At 36.0% G+C, this 6,987-nt stretch overlaps 1 pseudogene; it reads right to left on the bottom strand.

The window, feature by feature from the left end:
- Nucleotides 1-5,935: 5,935 nt before the first annotated feature.
- Nucleotides 5,936-6,053, bottom strand: LOC112479493 (annotated as a pseudogene).
- Between the last annotated feature and the right edge of the window lie 934 nt (nt 6,054-6,987).

The following is a 6,987-nucleotide window of genomic DNA, read 5'->3' as shown; positions in this document are numbered from 1 at the left end:
ATAGATTTTTTTTTAAAAAATCAATATCTGCTGTTTACAAGCAACGAAACTAAATGTAAAGAATGAGAAAAATTAAACGTAAAAGGATGGAAAAGTTACACCAGGCAAATACTAACGAAACTAAACTGACACGATTACATGAAGTTCCAAGTGGATTTTTAAGTCAAAAGAGAGAGTTACTATATAATAAGAGGATTTATTCACCAAGAACAAGTAACTTTTTCTCTATATTTAATGTTATGAATAATAGAACCTTTAACTACATTGCAAAAACTGTAGGAGAATCTGGAGGAGAATTTATTTATACTTTTCATAGTAATTTTCTAAGGATATAAAAGTTTGAACAGCATAATTAATGACCTTGACTTAATGGAGCACTGCATCCAATAAGTGCAGAACACAAATTATATATAAGAACATTTAGAACATTTACTAAATTGACCACATCCTGGGCCATAAAACATGTCTCAGGAAATCCCAGAGGCTTGCTATATTATACAAACCTCAATATGGGTAAGTTAGAAATCAATAACAAAAATAACTAGAAAAACTCCATGCGTTTGGCGATAAAGAACCATAGTATACACAGTTTCTCAATATTATTTTTAGAGACTTGTAGGCACAGTTTGAAGACTATCTTAAAGGTACTTAAGAGTTTTTCTTCAATGGATATATATATCAAATCTTTTCATTTTTAAAAGAGAGGAACAAATATTGAATGTTATCTACATCTGAGCATCTTGAAATGATTTTTTAACTACTGATGTAACTAATGTAGATTTAAAATCACTAGTTACTTTTGTATCTTTTGTGTCCCTGGAATATTACACCAGGACCCTTTAAGGTCATATAACTAAAAGCAATTAAAAATAATTCAGATTTATTCACGTTTTTCAAGGGACATTAATGAAGGTCAGACTCATAACTGCAGCAACGCTTCTTTAAATCTCTTTTTGTTTTTGTCTTATACCTCGTGAGTACTCCAGAGTCACTATCTTAAACTCTCCATCTCTAATCTCCTCTAAAGCTCTCCCAGACACCTCTCTAAAACAGAATCTTCTCCATCCTCCTTCCCTTGAGTCAAGGGTTTTCATTAGGAAAGAGTTCAAATATTTCCTATTTCTATATGGAACTTTAGACCTTAAGTATACAACCTCTTTACTAGCTGAATAAAATTCTAACAATGCAGCAAGTATATAGTAAGGAAGAATAAATGACTATTAAAGTCCTTTTCAAAATTTGCATGATGCCAAACGTCAACCAGATAACCTACCAAACTTTTCATTTCTTCATTTGAAATTTTTGGCATCTTGTAGACACGATTTTATCTGTGTACTTCCCCCCCACCCCATGTTTTCTCCTTGATCCATGTCTATAGTAGAATTTCCTGAATTTCTCATAAAAACACTGTATTGTTTATAAAATAAAATCTATCTAAAAAAAAAAAGTAAAACATTGTTAGATAGCATAACCAAGATTGTCTAGACAATTGAGTGTCTATCCCCATACGCTGTGTTTGATTGCAAATGCTTCGCTCTGCTCTTGCTTTTCTTCCTTCTTGATGTTCAACCACCTTAACTTAAAAGGCCCCAAAATGAACTCATATCCCCTCCAATATCAATGCAAAACAACTAGCTTTTATTTAGCCTTTAGAGTGAACCAAGCATTTTACATACTTACTTCTTTTAATAGATATAGTCATCATCATCACCATTTTCCCAATGAAGAAATGGATGCGTAGAGAACTTATGTAACTTGCTCAAGGTCCACTGAGCTGAGACGTGACTCCAAAGCCTATGTCCTTAACCATTTCTCTCTATTCAAGCTTTTTATGATGGCAAGATAATTCCTAAAACAATGGCTGGTGATGTGATCAGAAAAAGAAATGTTTTCCTTTATATCTTGCAGCAAATCAATGTCTACAATTAATCCAGAACCCTGGTTTCCTATCAGATCACTCCATTTATGATTCCTGCCCTTGCTAACACACACCTGGAAAACTAGTGTGTTCGGCCAGGAAGAGTTTGCTCAGAATAGCAGTGGTCTTTTATCCCCTAGTGACCTCTTGTGGCTAATGGACTACTTGCTGGAAAATCTCCCTCCAGAGAATCTGCGGCTTGTTGCCTCCTGAATGTTCATCCTTCGGCTACAGAAAATGAGCCACAGGGGAACCAGGAAATAGGACTTGGCCTTGTTTCACACATGCTGACATGCTTGGGAGTCAGAGTTGAAAAGAGCATCATTCTAACATGTGTCATCTCTAAAATAAGCGGAGAAAATATGTAAGAAAGCCAGATTTTCTGTTTCTTGAACTTGCCTTTCATATCTTTTTTCCTTCCTTCCTTCCTTCCTTTCTTCTTTCATTCCTTCCTTTCTTTTCCTTCTTAATTTAGGTGGGAACATTATAATGAAGCATAAATCAGACTGGAAAAATAAATAGTAATATAACAAGACTGGTGGTATCAAAGTGTGTACCAAGGTGTTTACAGCAATGCTGATTTTAACAGAAAATTTTAAACAATATATAAACATCCATAAGTAGGAGATTTTTAAGATGATTATATTCCATTCATGTACTAGAATATTATAAAGGCATTAAAATGTATTTATATATGTGTGCCATACACACACAAGGTACAGGGACAGTGAGGAGTATATGGATAAAGAAACCAAGCTACGTAACAACTTGTATGATACCCTGTTTTTGTAACATTGGGTTTGTGTTTCCATGAAAAGAGAAAGTCACCAAAATATTAACAGGAATGGTTTTATCTGAGTAGTGGTATTAGCTTCTTTTTAAATTTTCTTTACATTTTTCTGTATTGTGGTAGTTCTCAACTTAAAATTCTAAATGCTCTAGACCAATAAAGTCAGAATCATAGGGTGAGGTCCAATATGCAATCAAGTTGAGAACCAATATTATATTATTTGACTCTTTTACAATCATTGATCAGGTTTACAAAACAGAAGCGGGAACCAGAGAAAGCTATCTTCATTTTGCCAATTTATGTGCAATGTGCACGTGTGTACGGGCATGCACGCGCACACTATTGCAGACAATTACACTAAGACTAAGCTCGCAAAAGTCCAAAGGAAACAAGTAAAGCATCCTAAATTAGGTGACGGGGTCTGAAGTCAGAAAGCCCTACCTTAATTTCTTCATTCTACTACTTCTTGGCTGTGTGATTCTGAAGAACTCACTTCACCTTTTTGAATGTCAGTTTTCTCATCTAGTAAAGGCAGGCACAGATATCTGCCCCCTAACAGAATTGTGAGAATTAAATGATACATTTCATGGGCAAGGGCCATTGTAAATTGTTAATTATAATATGTGATAGAGGGGTGGGGAGAAACAGAAAAGAAAGAAGGCGAAACAACTGAACATTACAAGATAAAATGTGGTCATCTGGGAATGTTAAACCTTTCTGTTTCTCACAGGCTTTCATTCTTCCAACAAATATGTTGTTCAATGGCAGACTGCATTCCAGACCCTGTTTCAAGGATGGAGGACACCTAGTAACAGTCTATAGTCCTTTACCTCGAGGGGCTGCGGGGGAAGCAAAGCTTTACTCTCTAGGGTCTCCAGCTGGGCCTGAGAATTAAATCGACATAAGGCAGATTAACAGGAGAAAAATGCACAAATTTTTACATGTACCACGGGAAAGACCTTAAGAAGCAATTACAGCCAAACACTTATATACTAAGTTGGACAAAAGTAGTAAATTGCGAAAACCATGACAAGACAAAGGGACTTGTGTTAGGGCAGTTAATTCTGCAAAAGTGACCTAAAGGGGGTGAGTTCAACAAGGTTGGGTTGTACAAATTACTCTCAGCCTCATCTTTCATCTCTTGAGATAAGAATTTTTCTTTCCTCCTGGTCTAGGGAGGACATCGTTCACACGGGAATTTCATCTCCTGCTTTCAGGAATATAAAAGGAAGGTCAGAGTACCCTTTTCCCATCTCCTGATTTTTTTAGGCGCCTTTAACTCAAAAGAATCTTTATGTCAAAGTGGCATTTTGGGGAGGTGGGGTGACATATTCTGGTTCCCTTCTGGGCTCACATGTGCAGGGGAAAGATGGGCTATAACAAGTCACACGAAGTGGTAAATACTGTAGGAGAAGTAGGCTCCAGGCAGAAGGGAATCTCCAGTGCCTCTTCTTAAGAAGGGAAGCGAGCTCCCGGTGAAGCTTGTGGGAAGCGCAGAATGAAGTGCAGGCCACAAGTTCTGTCCTCTAGGGGGAGTTCGAGGCTTTTCTCCTTTGAAGTCTGAAGAGAGTGGTTAAGGACACATCTTAAGTTGAACTGGGCTGAGATAAATGTTCCCGGGACTCTTGGTGTTGGGAACCTCTATTTTTGGGTGTTTCCTATTGAATCGCTTCTCTCTTTGCTTCTGTGCAGTTGGTATTGTAGGAGGACACTAGGTACTCCTCTCACTTGAAAAATTTGCTTCATCCACTTAGGAGACTAAACAAGAACCAGAGTGAAGTTCCCTCCCTCCCCCGAGTCAGGAAGATACCTCATGTAGGCACAAGTCACATGGTCTAGCCCAGCTCACAAAAACAGATGATGTCTGAATTTGGGGATGATTTTGCCATAACTGGTCACCTGTACACAGGGGATGGCTTTTGAAAGGAGGTGGCAGGACGGGGTTTAGAAATTTGGGACCCAGGCACACTTACCAAACTCACTGCAACCAGCAGATATATTTAAATACTTTCATTTGATTTGTTCATTAATTTTTTCATTATTGTTTCAAAACTACATGATTTGTAGATTCAAGGTCCTCTTGAATCTTACAAAAACTCGATTTAGAAATTTTCTAAAATTTGTTACAGCAACCTATATTTTATAGGAAGATTTTTCTTTGATTCTTAGATTGATTCCTTTATTTCCATCTTTTATATTTTTATAGTCTATTAATGTTTCCATTTGCACATTTTTATGTAAGGAGGCCTAAAATGGTCTCTGATTGTCTCACAAAGAAAGTCAAGATGGAGTCTCTCAAAGTTTGTGTGACATCCAAATGAAGGGAAATATGGATGATTTCCTTCCCATTTAATTTAGCTTTCATTTCCTTTTTGACATATAAAAGCTGTACATATTTAATATATGTCACTCGATGAGTTTAGAGATAAGTATATGCCCATAAAACCATCACAATGTATGCCCAAAACATATTCATCACATCCAAAAGTCCCACCCATCCTTTTTCATTAGTATCACTTTTTTTGTATGATGACATTTAACATATGATCTTAGCAAATTTTAAAGTATGCAATACAGTATTGTTAACTATAGGTTCTGGATTGTATGGTAGATCTCTAGGACTTATTCATTTTATATAACTGAAACTTTGCACCATTTAACTAAAACCTTCCAATTTTCTGCTCCCCCCAGACCCTGGCAACTACCATTATACTCTCTGTTCTACAAGTCTGATTATTTTAGATTCCTCATATATGTAGTATCATGTAGTAATTGTCCTTCTGTGTCTAGCTTATTTTACTTAGCATAATGTCCTCCAGGTTCATTCCTGTTGTCACAAATGGCAAGATTTCCTTATTTTTAAAGGCTGAATGTTCTATTAAATGTATACACCTCATTTTCTTTATCCATTATTCTGTCGATGGACATTTAGATTACTTTCATGTGTTGGCTATTGTGAATAATGCTGCAATAAATATGGGAGTACAAATATTTCTTTGAGATTCTGATTTCGGTTCTTTGGGATATATACCCAGAAATGGGATTGCTAGATCATATGGCAGTTATATTTTTAAATTTTTGAGGCAACTCTATAAACCATTTTCCATAGTTGCTGTACTAATTTGTATTTCCGCCAACAGTGCACAAGGGTTTTCTTTTCCCCACTTCCTTTCTGGCATTTATTAGCTCTCTCTCTCTCTCTGTCTCTCTCTCTCTCTTTTTTAAAACACCTACAGCACCAGGGATTCTTAGGTAGTTTCCATACAAATATTAACCAGGCCTGACCCTGCTTAGCTTCTGAGATCGGACGAGATCAGGCATATTCAGGGTGGCATAGCCATAGACTATCTCTTTTCTTTTTGATAATAACTGTTTAATGAGTCTGAGGTAATATCTCATTGTGGTTTTGATTTGCATTTCCCCGATGGTTAGTGATGTTGAGCACCTGTTCAGGTATCTGTTGACCATTTGTATGTCTTCTTGGGAAAAAAAGTTTATTCAGTTCCCCTGCCCATTTTAAAACATGCATTGTTAATTTTTTGCTATTGAGTTGTATGAGTTCTTTATTTTTTTTCTGGATATTAATAGGTATATGGTTTACTAATACATGAGAATTGACCAGTTGACAACGAAGGTTGTGGTTTAAGTACCAAGGGCCTCTCTCTACTTGTGAGTTTCGAAATCATTTTATTTATTTTCGGGGACACTGTTTAATTTAATTCTATAATTTGTTTGTACTCAGTTTTTTTTCCCTTCTCAAATCTTAGCCTCATATTGTTCTTCATTATTGTCAGAATCTGCTGAGTTGTTTTAAACAGAACTGTTTTTCCCCCTCCTATAAGACGATTTTACTGCATCAGAGAGAGCACGGCAGTGTTTTCCATAATAAACTTGTGAACGAAGAAAAAAATTGGTAGAAAGCATAACTTTTCGTTGTTAACTAGACAATCCCCATGTCTTATTTGAGTTCAATTATCTGTACTTCCTTGAAACTAACAACAATGATCTTACTGTTTCCATGATGTTTCACGTTAAGTTGCTCAGATGTCTTATCATAAAAAAAAAAGCCATCTTATGGGCCTCTAGGAATCTAACAAGCTAAGCCTCTCAAAGCCCTTTGACACTCCACAACAATCTGTATGTTTTCAAAAGGCTCTTATGATCTATATGACTATATGGTTAAATAAAGCTAAATAAAATAAATCCCCTTGTTGCTTCAATTTCTAAATGTCATATAAAGTAGCAAGAACAGGAAAATTATTAAAAATCTTGATCACCT

Source organism: Pteropus alecto, unplaced genomic scaffold (assembly GCF_000325575.1).
Source record: "Pteropus alecto unplaced genomic scaffold, ASM32557v1 scaffold114, whole genome shotgun sequence".
Taxonomy (NCBI): Eukaryota; Metazoa; Chordata; class Mammalia; order Chiroptera; family Pteropodidae; genus Pteropus; species Pteropus alecto.
Note: the sequence above shows the minus strand (reverse complement) of the source record. Positions and strands in the feature narration are given on the sequence as shown.